The sequence below is a fragment of the Aedes albopictus genome, chromosome 3, assembly GCF_035046485.1.
Source record: "Aedes albopictus strain Foshan chromosome 3, AalbF5, whole genome shotgun sequence".
Lineage (NCBI taxonomy): Eukaryota > Metazoa > Arthropoda > Insecta > Diptera > Culicidae > Aedes > Aedes albopictus.
The window spans coordinates 410,687,368-410,707,148 of NC_085138.1; the positions used below are offsets into that span (position 1 = coordinate 410,687,368).

The 19,781-nt window shown below is 42.5% G+C and overlaps 1 protein-coding gene and 1 long non-coding RNA gene across 3 annotated transcripts in view; one reads left to right on the top strand and one right to left on the bottom strand.

The window, feature by feature from the left end:
* Nucleotides 1-19,781, bottom strand: part of LOC109426385 (insulin-like growth factor 2 mRNA-binding protein 1) — a 274,999-nt gene that overhangs the window by 213,545 nt on the left and 41,673 nt on the right. The gene's annotated exons all lie outside the window — the stretch shown is intronic.
* Nucleotides 11,944-13,171, top strand: LOC109406238 (uncharacterized). Its single transcript, XR_009999403.1, has 3 exons — nt 11,944-12,402; nt 12,460-12,528; nt 12,601-13,171. It is a non-coding gene; the product is annotated as an uncharacterized LOC109406238 (long non-coding RNA).

Sequence of the window (19,781 nt, forward strand, 5' to 3'; positions counted from 1 at the left end):
GTGAGCATATTCCACAATATCAAAAAGCTGTCACGTTTTAACGTTTATAATTGATAACATATCAATAAGAAAACAGATGGAAAATCTATTTTGATAAATACGTTTTCGTTAAAACGTAACATAACACCAAAAGAACACAAACTTCTGTAAAGAGAGGACTACTGCGGCATTGAGTATAAGCATTTGATCAATGTTCTAGTTATATGTATCAATCTATCACTTGTTTTTAAAGATCTATATTGAATTAGTTGAATTTATCATCTATGGAAACTGTTGGGATGCTTATGATCCAAAATGAAATCCGTAATACGTCATTCAGAAAAGTTACTGTTATACAATGAATCAATTGTCCAAAACTTCGTGATACAAATAAAAAAGTTATATGAGAAATTTCATCCCTTAACACCCCAACAGTTTATGAAACAAGACCTTTTTCTCAAAAATTGTCGGTGTTCGAAAACCACCTTAGTAACATCAATTATTTTACCTTAGTTTCATTTGAAATGAGTTGTAGAACACCTTACGATTACTCACACATTTTTCCTAATAATATTTCTGATCTAACAAATGAATGTTTCAATGGTAGCAAAATTTAGAAAAAAGCAATGCCGTTATATTTTTGATGTCTAGTGTCCAGTTAAAACCGTATTTTCATGAGTGGTAATCCTTATAGTATGCCTTTATTTCCAACACACATTTGAAGCAAATTTGGAATTAGTAAATCAATTTGTATACGGTCTGGTGATTTTTCAAAGTAGTGTGTAAAGTTGAATCCCTTAACACCCCACGAGTTCTTAACACCCCATTTTACGGTAGATGAAACCCGGCAAAATTTCTGATGTATTCCAGCTTTTTCGCAAGAATCTTTTTCTAATACGGGGAATATTTCTTGACATTCAGTCTTATATTCTCAGTCAAAACAGATTAGAGTAGGCAGTAAAAAATAATCTGTTTTGACTGAGGATATAAGACTGAACTCCCAGAAATATTTCCCAAATTAACATCACAGTCGGTCATAGCCCATTTTCTAATACTTTATTTACAAATCCATGGAGCAATTTCGGTAAGAGAAATGCTTTGAAAGAATATCCAAAGGAATGTGAAGAAAGTTTGAGAATTTCTTCAATAATTTCTTGTAGAATTTCTCCTTAGAGAAAATTCTTTATAAAGCTTTTAAGGCAATTTTGAAGGAGTTCTGAATTTCTGATTCTTAATATATCAGTAAATCATTTTCAAAAATAAACATGGGATATATTTGGGAATGAAAATAATATCTAAAAAAAATCATAAATGAAATTCTGGAACAATCAAGAATTGTGCAAGAATTGAAATGAAAAGAATTCTTGAAATATTTTCTAAAGGAAACAATGCCACATTTTTGGAAGCTATCCATTTAAGACTTTCTTAAGGAGTTCTTGGAGAAATTGCTGAAGGGCCTTCTAAAGTCTGTTACCCTCACTCCCATGAGCTCTAACTCTCTGCTTCGGCCCTCAAGAAACTCTTTCAGGGTCGGCTCGGATACTGATCGGGAATACAAACACGAGGTATCTCTTAATTATCGGTCGTTTATTGTGGGTACTTACAATATTCGTGTAGGTGTGTGTGTGAGTGTTGGGCTGCAAAACGGTGAGGCGATAAGGAGAGCGTCCAATATAGCTCTGGTCCTCACAAGTTCCTACCTCATGCTTCCACGGGTCAAGCGATGACAAAGACCGCCAGCTAAGAGTTGTGTGCTTAGCTGGTAGTGCAGCCTGGGCACTGTTGTCCTTCTGACTTCAGCTAGATTGAGGAGGTACGATCCGAGTGTCTGTTCACCAAGGAGGTGCGGCTCAAACAGCGTCTGTTCTGGCATCCAGCGGCTGAGTAAGAAACGCTGCACCACGCCCAGCTAGATCCAAGGTGGTAGCCCCATCAGCGTGGTCGTCCCAGTGTTGGTTGGGACGTTAAACAGAACTGGCACGATGGCCCTCCGGCGAGACAGGAGTGTTGGCGTAGGCCCAATAAGCCACCCGTAAAAATCCCCATTGCGAATAACATAGGAGAAAATACGACTCGATACAATCGGCAAAGACCCACGCGACGAAATAAGGACTACGATTGGAAACTTGGAACATGGAATTGCAAGTCACTAGGTTTCGCAGGATGTGACAGGATAATCTACGACGAACTACATCCCCGCAACTTCGACATCGTGGCGTTGCAGGAACTTTGCTGGACTGGACAGAAAGTGTGGAAAAGCGGGCATCGAGCAGCTACCTTCTACCAAAGCTGTGGCACCACCAATGAACTGGGAACAGGATTTATAGTGTTGGGAAAGATGCGACAACGTGTGATCGGGTGGCAGCCGATCAACGCAAGGATGTGCACGTTGAGAGTTAAGGGCCGTTTCTTCAACTACAGCATCATCAACGTCCACTGCCCACACGAAGGGAGACCCGATGACGAGAAAGAAGCGTTCTACGCGCAGTTAGAGCAAACATACGATGGTTGCTCGCCGCGTGACGTGAAAATCGTTGTCGGCGACATGAACGCGCAGGTAGGAAGGGAGGAAATGTACAGACCGGTAATCGGTCGAAACAGCCTGCACGCCGTATCGAATGATAACGGCCAGTGATGCGTAAACTTTGCAGCCTCCCGTGGTATGGTAGTCCGAAGCACCTTCTTCCCCCGCAAAGATATCCACAAAGCCACCTGGAGATCACCCGACCATCAAACAGAAAACCAAATCGACCACGTTCTAATCGACGGTAAATTCTTCTCAGATATAATCAACGTCCGCACATACCGCAGTGCGAATATAGATTCGGATCACTACTTAGTCGCTGTATGCATGCGCTCAAAACTTTCGACAGTTAGGTATCACCACGCGTCGAAGTCGAACGCCGCGACTCAACATCGAGCAGCTGCGTAACGTAGAAGTGGCTCAAGACTACGCGCAGCAGTTAGCAGTGGCCCTACCAACGGAAGAGCAGCTTGGCGCAGCTACACTTGAAGATGGCTGGAGGGACATCCGATCCGCCATAGGTAGTACCTCGGCACTAGGCTTCGCGACTCCGAATCACAGAAACGACTGGTACGACGGCGAATGTGAACAGTTGAAAAACGAGAAGAATGCAGCATGGGAGAGAATGCTGCAACACCGTACGAGAGCGAATGAGGCACGTTACAAACAGGCGCGAAACAGGCAGAACTCAGTCTTCCGGATGAAGAAGCGCCAGCAGGAAGAACGAGATCGCGAAGCGATGGAAGAGCTGTACCGCGCTAAGGACACACGAAAGTTCTACGAGAAGCTGAACCGCTCGCGCAGAGGCTTTGTGCCACAAGCTGACATGTGCCGAGATAATCACGGGAATATTCTCACGAGCGAGCGTGAGGTGGTCGAGAGGTGGCGGCAGCATTACGATGAGCACCTCAATGGCGACGTTGCAAGTCCCGTGGTAACAGATCTAGGAGTATGTGCACAGGACGGAAGACTTCCGGCCCCTGACCTTCAAGAGATTGAGGAGGAGGTTGGTCGGTTGAAAAACAACAAAGCCGCTGGAGCAGATCAACTACCAAGCGAGCTTCTAAAATACGGTGGAGAAGCACTGGTGTGAGCACTACACTGGGTCATTACCAAGATCTGGAAGGAGGAAGTATTACCGGAGGAATGAATGGAAGGTATCGTGTGTCCCATCTACAAAAAGGGCGACAAGTTGGATTGCGGGAACTACCGCGCGATCCCACTACTGAGCGCTGCCTACAAGATACTCTCTCAAATTTTATGCCGCCGTCTATCACCGATTGCAAGAGAGTTCGTGGGGTAATATCAGGCTGGATTTATTGGTGAACGCGCTACAGCGGACCAGATGTTCGCCATCCGCCAGGTGTTGCAGAAATGCCGCGAATACAACGTGCCCACACATCACTTGTTCATCGATTTCAAATCGGCGTATGATACAATCGATCGAGAACAGCTATGGCAGATTATGCACGAATACGGATTCCCGGATAAACTGATACGGTTGATCAAGGCGACGATGGATCGAGTGATGTGCGTAGTTCGAGTATCAGGGACACTCTCGAATCCCTTCGAATCTCGCAGAGGGTTACGGCAAGGTGATGGTCTTTCGTGCTTGCTGTTCAACATTGCTTTGGAGGGTGTAATAAGAAGAGCGGGGATAAACACGAGTGGGACGATTTTCACGAAGTCCGTTCAGCTGCTTGGTTTCGCCGATGATATTGATATTATTGCTCGTAAATTTGAGACGATGGCGGAAACGTACATCCGACTAAAGAGTGAAGCCAGACGAATCGGATTAGTCATTAATGTGTCGAAGACAAAGTACATAATGGCAAAGGGCTCCAGGGAGGAATCACCGCGCCCGCCACCCCGAATTCATATCAACGGTGATGAAATCGAGGCGGTTGAAGAATTCGTGTACTTGGGCTCACTGGTGACCGACGACAACGACACCAGCAGAGAAATTCAGAGGCGCATTGTGGCAGGAAACCGTGCCTACTTTGGACTCCGCAGAACTCTACGATCGAATAAAGTTCGCCGTAACACGAAGTTAACTATCTACAAAACGCTGATTAGACCGGTCGTCCTCTATGGGCACGAAACATGGACCCTACGTGCAGAGGACCAACGTGCCCTTGGAGTTTTCGAACGGAAGGTGTTGCGTACCATCTACGGCGGAGTGCAGATGGAAGACGGGACTTGGAGAAGTCGAATGAACCACGAGCTGCATCAGCTGCTGAGAGAACCAACCATCGTCCATACCGCGAAAATCGGGAGGCTACGGTGGGCGGGTCACGTCATCAGGATGTCGGATAGCAACCCGACTAAAATGGTTCTCGAGAGTCATCCGACCGGTACAAGAAGACGTGGAGCGCAGCGAGCTAGGTGGGTCGACCAAGTGGAGGACGATCTGCGGACCCTACGCAGAGGGCGGAACTGGAGACAAACAGCCATGGACCGAGTGGAATGGAGGCGGCTACTATGTACAGCAGAGGCCACCCCGGCCTTAGCCTGACCGGTAAGGTAAGTAAGTGTGTGTGAGTGTGGACGGTGGCCGGCCGGCGTGGGGATCTCTGCTGCGACGGTGACTTCGTAGGATGGGAGCTGACGGTGGGCGGTGGGGCAATGCCGGGACTGCGACGTAGGCAGCGATGGGGACGTCGGATCGGGCGAGTTACCAAGCGGTCGATCGGGCTTTGGGTGCTACGACTTCGCTGGCGAAGACCTCAAGGCGGCAAGTGACGAAGAGGGCGCAATGGACGCTCGACCTCTTCTGCTAGTTTCTGACCACGTCTTTTCCTTGGGTGGTACTCATCCGACACCGGATGGGACTCGATGTCCACGCTGAGATGCGTTTGCTGTTAGCACGGGGTGGGCATGTGCTCAGCAGCCCCCCAATCCACACTATACAGCGGGTGGATTAATTGAGGGAAAACCGCCTCAATTTTGGTAGTTTTTTGGGTCCTAACGGGAAAATAGGGAAATGGGGTCCAATGAGGACTATGCTAACTGGTCCACTTGTTCTAATCAATTTACCTGATTCTTCAGCAATCAGCTCAGGAGTAACTTCTCCACTTCTGATAAACTTTAGGCTTATATGACAACTTTCACTAAATGTTATCTTCACCTTGAACTTTACTTTTAGCACTTGTTAACTGCTTGGTGGTTGGCGTGGAAAAGATCGGATCTTTCCGATTGGACCGGTAGCTGACCCCAAATTTCCCTTTCCCATTCCATGTCCCAAATGTCCCATTTTCCTTTATTATCTATTATTCATTGCATTGCCGAAATTTCCCATTACTCCATGATCCCCTTTGGTGGGCGTTGTTTGGTGTATGTCAAGTGTAATTTGTGTATTCAATCTGACCGTTCATCCTGGAGTGTTCTCATTCATGTTACATATCTCCTAAGCTCTGCTTGACCTTAAGATCATTCAATATTATTTCTCTAATATTTTAATCAAATATTTCTGATTGGAATCTTTATTTTGTGTTTAATTTTGTGTCTATCATTATTTTTATTTTTAATACTATGGCACTCATGCTCTTCTTGCCGAACAGCAGTATACTGCTGGTCTGTTCTCTCATCCAGTTTAATGTGAGAGTGCCACTCTCGCTCTGTTAGGGCTTATCTCTTAGGGTAAAAGTACCTAAACGGTAACAAGTCCAAAGTAAACCCTGGAAGATTTTGTGAAATAATTAATGACTGGATTTCTTAAGGATTTCCTGGAAGATTTAAAACTACGAGGAGTTTTTAAAGAAGTCCCTAAAAGAATTTCTTTAAGAATTCCTGTGATATTTTTTAAATTAATTCCAGGATGAATTTCAATTAGGATCCATTGAAGAATTATCGAAAAATCGGTGGAAGATTTTTCAAAGTAATCCTTGGAGAAATTTGTAAACAAATCTCTGGAGGAAAATTTGGAAATATTTTTGAAGAAAAAATTACTTGAATTTATAATAAAAGCCATGGGAGATTTTCTGAAAAAGTCCCACGAAGAATTCGTGAAGGAACCCCTAGGGCAGTTTCTTTTGAAATCCCTACAGAAAATTTCCGAATGGGTCTCACATTTTATTAAGCTCCTGAAGGAAATTCTAAAGAAATTCCAGGGCCTGAGTGTAGAATTAGCATTTAAGTTAAAATACACATAAATAAAAATGAAAAAAAATTCCAGGAAGATTTTCTGACTGAAATTGTGAAACTTCTGGAGAAATCCTTTATTAAATTCCTGGAGAAAGTGGAACTTTTTTGGGAACTTCTGGTGAAATCTTCGAAGGAATTTCAAAAGTAACCCCAGTACGATTTTTTCAAGGAAATTTTGAAACATTTTCTGAAAAAAATGTGGAATAATTTCTGAAGGTAATGTTCAAAGTTTTATTAAAGGAATCTCTATAGAAATTGCTGAAATGCCTAAAGCCCAGTTTCAAGTTCAACAGGAATCGCTCAAGAAAATTCTTGATCGATGCCTGGCAGAAACTTTTTACGGTGACTGCCATTTGAACTGTCATTTCTTCACAACTGCGTACTGCGATCGAAGAAAAAATGTTTCCTTGAGCCATTCAGGCAAGGAATTTGCCATGTATCAAGATAGGCTGAGAAATTCCTTCTGATCTGCAAACAGCTCTTTAAGAAATTTCTGAACGAATTTTTGAAAGAATTCCTGGAATAATTTCTGCTCAAATGCATTGATGATTTTTCGTAAAAAGTGGATGAATTTCAGAAGAAAATCATGCAAGATACTTTAAAAGAAATCTTTGTGGAATTTGAAGAATAAATCCCTAAAGAACATTTCCGAACCAATCCAAGCATGATTTTTTTTTAATATCCGTGAAGAAATTTTTAATCGAATACTCAGATAAATTAAAAAAAATGGAAAGTTTTTTAAAAAAAAATTCTGACGAAATTGTTGGCAGATTTTCTGAAGGAATTGGGGATTCCTTTAGAAAATCTGCCAACAATTTCGTCAGATTTTTTTTTTAAACTTTCCATTCTCCAAACGAATGCCTAGAGAAATTTCTGGATAAATAACCAGAGGAGTTTTTGAAGTAATCCCTGAGTGAATTTCTCAAACAATCTCTGAAATGATTTCTGAAAAATCATGGAGGAATTCCTAAAGCAATTCATGTTGGATTTCGTACAAGAATTCTTTGTGACACTTCTGGAGGAAAGCATGGAAGATTTTCTGAAACTTCCCGGAGGAGTTCGTAAATATATTTTTGAAGAAATCCCTAAAAGGATGACTGGAGAAACACTTCAACTCCTATAAAGATTCCTAGAAAAATATTATGATAAATTCTAAGAAATTCCTGGAGAAATCACTGGAGAAGTTTGTGAAAAAAAATATCTGGACGCATTACTAAAGGAATCCATGGAAGATTTTTTGATGAAACCAATTTAGTAATTTTTTAAAGAAATACTGGAAGAATCCCAAGAGAAACTGTTTATAGAATCCCTGAAAAGTTTTGCAGAAAAAATGCCTAATCATATGCTAAATGCACTAGATAGAAATCCCTACAAGTAATCTTGGCCAAGTTTTTGATGAAAAAAAAATATTTAAAAAAAACTGAACCAATTATTGAAGATATGCTCGAAAGAAAACTTGAAGAAATTTTTTAAAGAAACGCTGACAGAAATTATGAAGAAGGAATTTCTGAAAGAATCTATGAATTCTTTTATAGAGGAATTCCTGGAGTTATTTCTGAAGGGGGACGTTCATGAATTACTTGAGCTTTGAGAAGGGAGGGGTTTCAGCAAAGTTTGACATCCCCATGCATAAATTTTAGAGATCCCATACAAAAAGTGTGGCATTGGGGGAATGTTTTGAAAACGGACAATGTTTGCGTGACGTTATTGATGGACTTTCTAATGAATCAATAGAGCCATTTAGAAAGGTATCCATAGAAGCTTCGCTATAGAAACTCTTCAGAAAATTTAAGTAGGCATCTCTAAAGCATATTTCTGAATCAGTATTTGGAAGATTTTTGAGGAAATACCAGGATGAATTTCTTAATTAAATCTACAGTTTTGATTTTCTGAAAAAAAAACATTTAGGGGATTCACTAAACGGCATAAACTGATTAAACTGATTAAATGTCGCTATCATCAAAGCAATCTTCGATCAGTTCTTCCACAATTTCGTGAAATATTTCAATAATCAGATTATCATGGCTTACGCAGTTATTTAATCTGTTTAGTGAATACCCCTATTGTAAGAATGTCTGGTATCCTTGGATGGTTTTCTGAAAGAAAAATAAAACTTTTTAATGATAGACCTTCAACAGCGTTGCGGTGTTTACCGACTCGAGGTTACCACTCGAAAATCACAATGTAAGACTTAAAAATCTCTTATCTCGTGGTGTACCATCTTTAAAAAAAAAGACGCGGACACCGTGTCCAGCCAGAGTTTTGCATGTACATTCAAATACCTATACGGAGGCTGTAACATCTCACGCACACTCGTCTATGATGTTGTCCCCTGAAGTCGTTGGTGGCGCTAGTGCTTGAAGTTCCCAAAGTATGGAACTAAAAGGTAGAGTCTTGCTATAAGCCGCCTTTGCATAAAGACAAAATATACGCAATTATGCAACGGTCGAGACCTGTGCTGGCCATTTACTTGCAGTCGCTGGGGATGGGAAAGGATGTTGGGTTGGAAATCTAATTAAGAGAGTAGCAGAGACCTCTGCCCCTCATAGAAATACAGAAAGTTGAGAGTTAAGGTGCCATTATTCGCTTTGTTATTTTGCCAAATACTTGCCATTGAAGTTCAACAATCATACAAGGTTCTATGATTCACGTTGTGTTGATCATTTGTTGGGCTTGTTTGACCAAATATTTGTCACGTGTAATTGGACCCTATCCCATATTCGTAGTATATCAGATATTAGAAAACGTTGTAAAATAATTTGATCTGGAATTTATTCTTCAAACACAAGGATAATTTGGCGCATCTGGACATTTTACACAAAATTTACATAGCTCAGGAACAAAAAAAGATGTGCTGAATACATGGAACAAATGCTCCCAACCTCGTGAAGACACTGACCTAACATTTAATCCTTCAAATATGATGGACACTCTAATTCACCCCTTCGGACATTAGCCGCAGCCAACCAGCTGTTTCGCTGCAACAGCCTTCTGCGATCAGGTCGTCGTGTGCCATTCATTTAGCCTATCATCATCAAAACACCCATCTAATGCCCATTATTATCGAAAAACGAAAAAAATGCCCACTATTTACAGCAATCAACATCTTCGCCTTGGCTGAACCTAGGCCTCCTTAGACGGCCCAAGTGATCGCAAAACCCATAACTCATCACGTGGTAAACCGATGCCTCAAGGTTTGTCGGTTGGGTTTTCTAAAACTTCTAACCGCGAACCGCTGCAACAGCAGCACTACTGCGATGATCGGTGTGTGAAAATTTGTTATTCGATCCACGACGGGCTGCGTGTGGGTCCCTATGGTAAGGAAAGACGGTGTAGTGGTACCCACAGTCTGTTTCAGTGCGCAGTATGGCAATTAACCCGGAAAAATATGCGTCTCGATACCGGGACTACGGACATTTCAGAAGCAATACGAACCTTTATTCCGCAGAAGAAGAAGCAGTCCAGACAGGACCGTTGCGGAAATTATGTGTAAAACCCTTTCGGTACGCACCCCCTCAGCCCTTTTACGTTTGTACGTACTTCAGTTGGGGATGCGTAATTCGTTTTGAAGCCGAAACTAGGTGAGGGAAAGTGGGATAATATGCGCATCTTCAAGGAAAGGTTCAAATATTTCGTTTAAATTTGTGGAAATAATCATTCCTGCCTGGCGTTAGTTAGTTCCTGCCTAGTTAGTTCAAAGTACACTATACTTTATAAAGACAAAGTTTATGCTCGTCGACTCACTTCCACTAATTCTAGTTACCCTCATCATTCCTCGTCACTTACGCGTTTTACACGTTGCTTTCGATCTGTGTACACAATATATTAGACATGTCCACTTTGGCGATTCGCCATTGGCGAAGAGGTTGAGGTTGAGGTGGATCCATATAAGATCCACTAGCGTTAACGGGGCATTTCACACCGATTACCCCCGAGGTACATGCACAAAAATTTAGAGCATACCGGAAAAAAAAAATACCCACCGTGTCGGGCTTAGCCGAAATTTTTAGTTAGACACAAGGTGCCACACGTCTGTGCGTCTGGCCCGGTCGCCGCTGGCTTCATTTTTCTGGTCTGGTAATGTTTTGAAGTGCTCCTGACACATTTACTGAGGCAGAACATTTTTCGCAACTACATACCGCACTACCGAAATGAGAGAAAATGAGGTCCCAAATTTGTTTTTATGTAGGCTGTCCAGCGCAAAATTCTTATCAAAGACAATGAATTATTGCATAGCTATCGCCAGACCGTCGTCGTCCTTTACGAATAGGGGGTCGAGTTCACGCAAAGTAGCTATCCGTTTGTTGTATTCGAAATTGCAATCAATTTTAAGGGTAATAAATTTATCCAACCATATCCAATTTAGAAACTGATCATTTTGATGATTTTTTTTCTTATTTCAAAACAACTGTACAAACATGAAGATCAAAAATTTGCTAGAATCTTATTTTGAAAACAACATAGGACCTCCTTGCTTTATTCGAATAAGCTCCATTTAGACAACGAGTTGGGACTGCCTAAATAGAATTTTTACCTAAATGGATTCATTACCTAAATGGATTTGAAGATTGCAAAGAAGTTGCAGAAAGGCTAGTGACCTGGAGATGTGAAGAAGGAATGCGGGGTTTCAGAGGGATTTTATGGGAGTCTCAGGAGAGGAAGGGGGAGGGGGGGGGTTGTGTCAGAAGCGTTGCACCGGAGGGGCGGCTTCAGGGGTATTTTCGGGGAGTTTCGAAGAGTCTCATTTGCGTTACATGGGGTCCGAGGGTGTTTTAGGGGGATTTCGAGGGCATTTCATATAGCTTCAGATGATTTTTGGCGAGTTTCAGTGGCGTTACTCAGATGTTACGTAGGCGTTTTCGGGGGTTTCTGAGAGTTTCAGGTGCGTTACATGGGATCCGAGGGGGTTTTAGGGAGATTTTGAAGGCATTTCAGATAGGCAAGTGCAAGTGGAGTTAATGGGAGTTCAGGGCGTGCTCAGGGGGGAGCGGGGGGCAATGAAGGGGGCCCGAGGGGGATTTAGAAAGATTTCGAAGGTATTTCAGACAGCTTCAGACGATTTTTGTCGAGTTTCAGAGGTGTTACTCAGGCGTTCCGTAGGCGTTTTCGGGGGTTTCTGAGGGTCGCAGATGCGTTACATTGGATTCGAGGGGGTTTTAGGAGGATTCCGAGGGCATTTCAGAAAGCTTTTGAGAATATCTGGCGAGTTTTAGAGGCATTACGCAGGCTCCCCCGCCCCCTTCATTGCCACCCGCTCCACCCCTGAGCACGCCCTGAATTCCCATTAACTCCTGTAACCGTTGGTTTCAAAATTAGGCATTGACTCTGCCAAGTGCAATATTTAGGGCTACCTCCTTATGACGCACCTTGCCCATAAGGGACAACTACTCCCATCTAGGTGTGAAAACATGAGGGTTCATTTTCTAAGCAAATTTAGGTCAACTAAACTTACACCAATACACGGAAACTATTTCGGAAAATGCATAATTCTCGACATGGAAGATAGAGGGCCAGTCAACCTATATCACGAAACCTACTAGTCATCCTAGCTTTGCAAATTCTTTCTTTCTGGCTCAAGACTTCAAGATAGGTAGAAGTGCGCGGCGCGATTAAAACTCGAAGTGTTAGTTGATTAGAAAAATGTGTGAATTTTAAGTAACTCTTTTTCCTTATTTTTTAGTGTTGGTGGAGATAGTTGAAGAAAGCTATTGAAAGATTATTTTAAAAGAAAGTTTGAAGTGCAGTATTAGTTAAAGGTAAAAGTAGTTATTGTTATTCGTGAACATAACCTAAAAGAAATATATTATGTATAGGATACTGTGTGATTAAGCCTAGCAACACGTTCCTCGTGGATTGTGGGACACGGATTACTACGGAAAAAGGTAAATTTTAACGGAGAATTGAAGATCCGTCGAACATAACCTTAAAATAGACACTAATCGAGACCTGAATAGGCCAAAATTGGTCTTTTTCCGTCTATTTGCGAGTTTCGACAAGGAAGACCGACGCTAAGCTGGACCACCGACAAATAGGATCTCTCCAAGACCAAATATACCCCTGAGCCAGAGATCAACCCTGCTTGTACTCCGTTGGAGACAATTGCAGAAGAGGGATTACGCCAATCGTCCGAGTTGTCGGGGCTTCCAGAAATCGCCATCATCCAGAAGGTATCGAGTCCTCCAGTAAACGAGCGAGCGGCCATTGTGGAAGGCATTGTTTGACGCCATTTTGGAACGCCATTGGTGTTCGGAATACGCCATTGCTTAACGTCTCCCCCCCCCCCGGCCACTTGTCGTCGAACGTTCCGCTTATTCCCGTTATCCCAGTGGGGCACAGGATCGTGCTTCCGTCCATACCCGAGGCCAACAGTTCCCGAAGACATCCGTGAGGTCCCAATCCCGGAAAACCGTAAGTCGCGCTGGTTAGATTGAGTAGATAATAAGCATGCCAAAACTGTATATATGTGCGTTTAGTTAAGTATAACGTGATCACGTAGAGGCAGGATAGATAGGTCAAAATCCTTGAATAAATCCCCTGAATGTTTAAAAGCTGAAGTTTCCCACCCCTCCCCTCTTGAAATCTTTCCGAGGTTAGAAAAAGCAAGGTTAGCGTGGCTGATTGGTTTCAACCCTGGTTGATGAACCCCTTTGCGTTCACGCAATTCATTTTGAGTTTTATGCTGCTTTCGATGTTGGAGAATCTGAACCTTATCCTTAATCTAAAACACTTCATCTGCTCTGAACACAATTAGATTCCATTTAGGTAACGTTACCTAAAAGGAGGGACCTAAATAGATTTTACCTAAATGGATTCGACCTAAATGGAGGTTTAAGTGTATGCACTTGGTTTATCAGCGCTGTGCGAGTTTGGTGGATTTCTCTCTCTCTCTCTCTCTCTCTCTCTCTCTCTCTCTCTCTCTCTCTCTCTCTCTCTCTCTCTCTCTCTCTCTCTCTCTCTCTCTCTCTCTCTCTCTCTCTCTCTCTCTCTCTCTCTCTCTCTCTCTCTCTCTCTCTTCTTGGCGTAACGTCCTCATTGGGACAAAGCCTGCTTCTCAGCTTCTATGAGCACTTCCACAGTTATTAACTGAGAGCTTCCTCTGCCATTGACCATTTTGCACGCGTATATCGTGTGGCAGGCACGAAGATACTTTATGTCCAAGGAAGTCAAGGAAATTTCCTTTACGTAAAGATCCCGGACCGACCGGGAATCGAACCCGTCACCCTCAGCATGGTCATGCTGAATACCCGTCCGTTTACCGCCTGGGCTATATGGGCCCCTATTTCTATTTCTTCTTTTTCTTTTTCTTGTTAAAACGTCTGAACCATTTTGTTGCGAATAGTTCCTATGCGTTGTGCTCTTAGTGGAACTGGCAACACTGAAACAATAACGACGTGTGCTACAGTGGATGATTTAGAATGATAGGGCAGTGCGTTTCTGTTCGTGATTAGAAGAACTACGACAAGTCGTGCACCGCTGTTAGGAGATTGGCCGGAGAACTGATACTACAATGTAAAATGGTTTTATATTATAATTATTCAATTATTAATAAATGTTCAATAAATTTGCAGTTATTGAAGCTGCTTGAAATAGAGTTGCTCTCAGTATGGTATCCTGCCTCCGAACCGCCACACGTCCTAACACATTTGAAATCCCTGAATTTCTTCTGTAGCCTCGTGAAAACCAGAAAACTCATCTTTCCCCTGAGGCCCCCCTAAGACCCTCTGCAACTCTTTGAAATGCCTTGATACCATATGAAACCCTGTGAGATACACTAAAACTTCTTGTCAACCCCTGGAAACCATCTTAAAACCTCTTTATGTGAAGCCCCCCTCCCCCATAACCTCCTGAAACGTACAGGAAAATTCCTTGAACCCTCTCTGGAACCCATTTGAAGCCCCACTGAATGCCTCTTGAGACCCCGCTGAAGCTCCTAGAAACTCCCTGAAAACTTCCGACACCCTATGAAATGCTATGTAACGCCTTGAAATCCTTTAAAACCTCCTTTGGTACGGTAAAGGCTGGTAAAAAGGTTCAGACCTCTTGTAGGGCTCTTCAATCTTCTACCATGCAACCATAGCGAAGATCAGGTAACCAACTCCGGTGGGAGCTTTGCTGAAAAAAGGGGGGAGGGGGCGTTTCACGGCATTCCAAGGTGTTTCACTAGGTTTCAAAGTGTCTGTAAGTAAGTGGCTTTATAGGCTCGTTATTGAGCTTCATGAGGGTTTAAGTGGGCTTTCAGAGTCGTTTCAACGCTTTTCAGGGCATTTCAGGAGGTTACAGATGGGCTTTGGGGGGGGCTTCACAGGCTCTCAGGTAATCTTCACGGAGATTACAAGAGGTTTTAAATAAGTTACAGATGTGTTACAATGCGTTTCAAAGCATTTCAGTAGGCTTCAGACGAGACCTAGGGTGCTTTACAGATAATCTAGGGAGTTTTACAGGCGTTTCAAATCATTACAAGGCGTTACAATGCATTTCAGGAGGTTTCAGATGCGTATTAGATTGCTTCACAGGTGAGCTTCATGGGGATTTCGAGGGGTTTCAATGACGTTTCAGAGGCGTTTCAGAGGCGTTTCAGAGGCGTTGCGATGCGTTTCAGGAGGTTTCAGAAGTCTTTTAGAGAGCTTCACGGGCTCTTAGGTGAGCTTAACGGGGGTTTCATATGGATTCAGAGGCGTTTCAGAGGCGTTTAAGATGTGTTTCAGGGCGTTTCAAGAGGCTCCCGAGGAATCTTTGGTGTCTTCACATGCTATCAGATGAGCTTCACATTGACTTCAGGGGGATCTCATAGGAATTTCCAGGCGTTACAGTATGTTTCAGGGCATTTCATGGCAACTCAGAAAATTCTAGAGCAGTTTTGAAGGGCTTCACAGGCTCTTAGGTGAGTTCACTAGAAATTTCAAGAAAATTTCAGGAGGGGAGGGATTTTAGAGGTGTTTCAATGCGTTTCAGGACTTTTCAGGAGAATTCGGTAGGGGCTTTGAAGAGCTTTACAGACTCTCAGATGTGCTTCACCGGGATTTCAGGGGGCTTTGTGGGCATCGTGGCCGAACGGTTAGCGGAGTCAATCGTTTAAGTGTCTCGTAAGCCACGGAGTGTGGGTTCGATTCCCGTTCCCGTCGGAGAAAACTTTTCGTCAAACGGAAAATTCTCCGCTACGCCACTGGGTTTTATATGTGTGTTTCGTTGTCTAATGTTTGTAGTGTTCCGACTGTGCGGCTTCTGGCCAAATACGGTTTAACTGTTTTTTCATTTTTTTGAGAGGCGTTTCAAGGTGTTACAAAGCGTTTCGGGAAATTTATACTGCCCATAACTGCATATGTATTTGTAACATTTGCAGTTTTTGTCAATAATGAGTTAATACCGGGGATCATCTCCAAATCATCAGTACTATCGTCCACCTAAATGAACTTGACAAGTTTGTTCTACAAAATGTGAAATAAATACCAAGTCGTTTTGTCTCATTATCAAATGTACACGAATGTAACTGCAAAACAGTCACACTGGGAATGCACACTGGTCTCATAGCGTATCGCCAATCATATTTTGGTCTAATTTTTTTTTTCAACTATCCGCCCAGCATAGAAGAAGAGCTGTAGAAGATTTCATTGCAAAAGGATTTATTCTGAATTTTTGGTAAATTTTTGAAATTTTGATCATTTCTCATACTAACGCAAATTGCAAATTTGAGCTCCATATTCTCCCATGCCTACTTTTGTCGAATGTGACTGTTATGCAGTTATGGGCAGTATAGGCGTTTGATGAGGTTTTAGAGGGGACTTCTAAGGTATTTCAATGCGATGCAAGGTGTCAGGGAGTTTCAGGAGAGTTTTAGTGTGCCTTATAGGCTTCCAGCTTATCTTCACGGGTGATGTGCTTGTAGATCCGCTGGAATAAAAGCATGAACTTCATTTAAACAGACAGGTTATGAATATACAATATACATCCGATGACTAATTCTCAAGCAAGTGTTTAAGAAACCCTTAATAATGTCAAGGATCGGTTCTTCAACTTCAGCACATTAATTAACTCACACAGGCCGACCTCTACAAACAGACAAGGGCACATTCTACATGCAACTCCAACGCGCGTAGACGATAGTTGTAGGAGACTTGAACGCTCAGGTTGGCCAGTAGGCGGTGTTTAGACCGCCAAAAGGCCCACCAGTTGATGAACGAGAATGGTCTACGGTTGATTAACTTCACCCTCTCTAAAAGCATGGCCATACGTAAATATCATCTACTTCACGTGTAGGTCACCACAGCAGACGTAATTCCAAATAAACTTCGTCCTGATTGACGGATTGCACTGTTACCGTACGGTAACTTTGTATATTGTATGGGGTTGTAGGGAAAGTTTTTGTGAAGCTAGTTTAACGTCCTATTTAAATGCACTGTGATTGAGTGTGTCGATATAATGCAAAAGCTGTGTGTTAAGTGGGCGACCAACTCGCCCACCCGTGTGAAGTAAGCACCGATGAGGGCGGAAATGAGAAGCGAAATGCGATTGTGAGAGAAAGAGCTGCAAAAGTGGAACGAGTAAAAGGAGTAAAAGATTCGGGTCCAGTAAGGAAGATGGCATTCGATACGAAGGACGTATAGACCTTCACGCGGAGTCTGGACATGTACCGCAACTAATGATTAATCTACAAACAATAGTGAGACTTTCCAAAAGTTTTGTTACAAAAATTCAAGTTCGATGACGTTAAGCACGAGTGATTATCAGGATCGCGGAACCTCACGACCACCTGTTTGTTATTTATTTTTAACTAAAAAAATTGAAAGAGGGAAAAGCCTCTTTGCGTGATTTTCTCCGATATTCGACATGTAAGTGCAATAAAACAAAAGTTCAAGGTAAATCATTTTCACTATTTAGGACCACCCCACTGAGAACTCCCCCATCCGAAAAACGCCCTGGGACCCGGGAGTCAAAAGAGGCCTATCGAGCCCACCCCGGAAGCTGCCGTTGGCTGGACCAGCAGCTTGGGGCTTAGGCACGACCCCTTCTGGGCCGGCGCGATCGACTCCCGGGGTAAAAGTTGTTTCAGCACTTTTAAGGTACCGACGGCTACTTTGGTATAATCTGCAATGACTGAAACAAGCGGATGTCACCACCGTATAAGCGCAGAATCTCGAGGCAGCGTTGTCGATCGAAGGTTTGCTCAATGAAGCCCCTCTCATGGACTGCTGGAGTACGATAAAAGCAGCCACGAACAACGAAGCTGCGAGCAACGTTGTGGAACAGAGCCGAAGGAACTATTGGTTCGATGATGAATGTAGAGCGATTTTGGAAGAGAAAAACGCAGCGAGGTAGGTCATGCTGCAGCACGGGACTCGACAGAACGTGAAATGATATGAAAGAACGCGGAACCGACAGACCCAGCAGAAGCTCTACGCATCCCACAAAGGTAATGACTCGCGTCGTGTTGCCCCAGTATTTCTTGCCTCATCATGCAGTAATTCGTCCAGAGTCGTCGACAACGAGAATTTGGGTGGTTTTCGATGGCCTATCTAAAAATAGCAACCCATGTCGATGTCCTCATCACCAGACCTACAGTTCAATTACCTATGCTATGCACCGTGATCAACTTTCGTTTTCAACGCTTCGTCATGAAGGCGGACGTAGAAAAGGTGTTTTGCCAGATTCTAGTTCATCCCAATGACCGGTATCTACAGCAAATTACCTGGAGAAAGAGTGATCTGAATATTTTTATTCTGGTAGGACACAGACCGCAATGCAAATCAAGTGTTTTGGTTGTACATAAATAAGCTAAAATTACGCTTAAATAAGTTTTCAATAACTATGTTGCAATAGATTGTAAAAGAACTTATTATAACGATAATAATACATTTAAAAAGCATCTTTCTAGAGTGTTCATGAATTTATTTTCGATTTTGTTATGGAAAGAGTTTTTCGAAATCAAAATAACTTATATACAGCTTATCTTTTAACGCGGCTTAGCTGTATCTGTCAAATGTCAAAATATTGTTATTAACAATAACGGTGCTTGTTTTGTCGGTGATCCGCCGGAGTTTTTAGTTTCCACGGGATTCCTGTTGGTCGATGATGTATCCGACCATCCCGTGTTCGGAGTAGTCTGCGGCGCTTTGAATGTATGGTTTTTCAGTTCGTTAAATTTTTGAGACAGTTGCCCGGCAAGACCTACGTTCCGATGACCATCGATCACCAGCAGCAGATCCGGCATTTACGGTGATGTTGCAATAGCTACTACGGCAAACACTTTCACGTTAACCGGAGTACAAGCTGTGCGGTATTACGTTGGAAGTTGGATCTGCATCGCAAATACCTATTGCAGTAGCAGCGTTTGGTCAACGAAACAGGCGCAAACACAGCCGCAGAGGGTGCATCGTTTTAAAGAAAGGTTGATGTGGCTACACTGATTTACCATAGTGATTAGAATATGGTATGTGGCGGTACGAGAAGTAATCTTGATGGATACATTGTTCTTTATAGAACTGCTGGTCGTCTGTTTACCAAAATCATTTAATATATGGTGACAAAACGGATCACTTATCAGCGACAGCAAAGCATAAAAAATACGAAACTAATCATTAGACCTGTTCACTTTTTTTGACCTACCCGTGTCACATCAAATTATCAATCCACATGCAAAAACAAGTCTTCAGTCCAAAATTGAGCCAAATTGATAAAGGTTTAGAGGTGTATCAAATCGATTTTGTGGTTTTTCGAGCATTTTCACGAAAATGTACTTCAATATCCAGAAAATTGCACCGAAAAGGTACAGAAAACACCGTTAAAATATAGTTAGAACAATACTCTACAGCTTTGCCGAAGACACTACGGTGTTTAAATTGCTTATTTCAAAGTTATTCAACAATTTTCGTTGTAAAATCGCCAAAAAATACAATATTTTTACGGTTTTTCATATAAAAGTCATGTAAATTTACATTGTTTTAAGTGACTAATTTAATTAGCTATTGCTCCTATGTGTAACGAACATTTCGTCCATACATCATTTTAGTGTAGGAATTCGTTCTCATTGACTAATTATCAAAAGTTTGTCACGTTGATACTAAAAATCGCATAGAGTTGCCAGCACAAAATTAAACAAAGTTACCCATGATTAAAACGTAATTACATTTCTTTGTCGCAT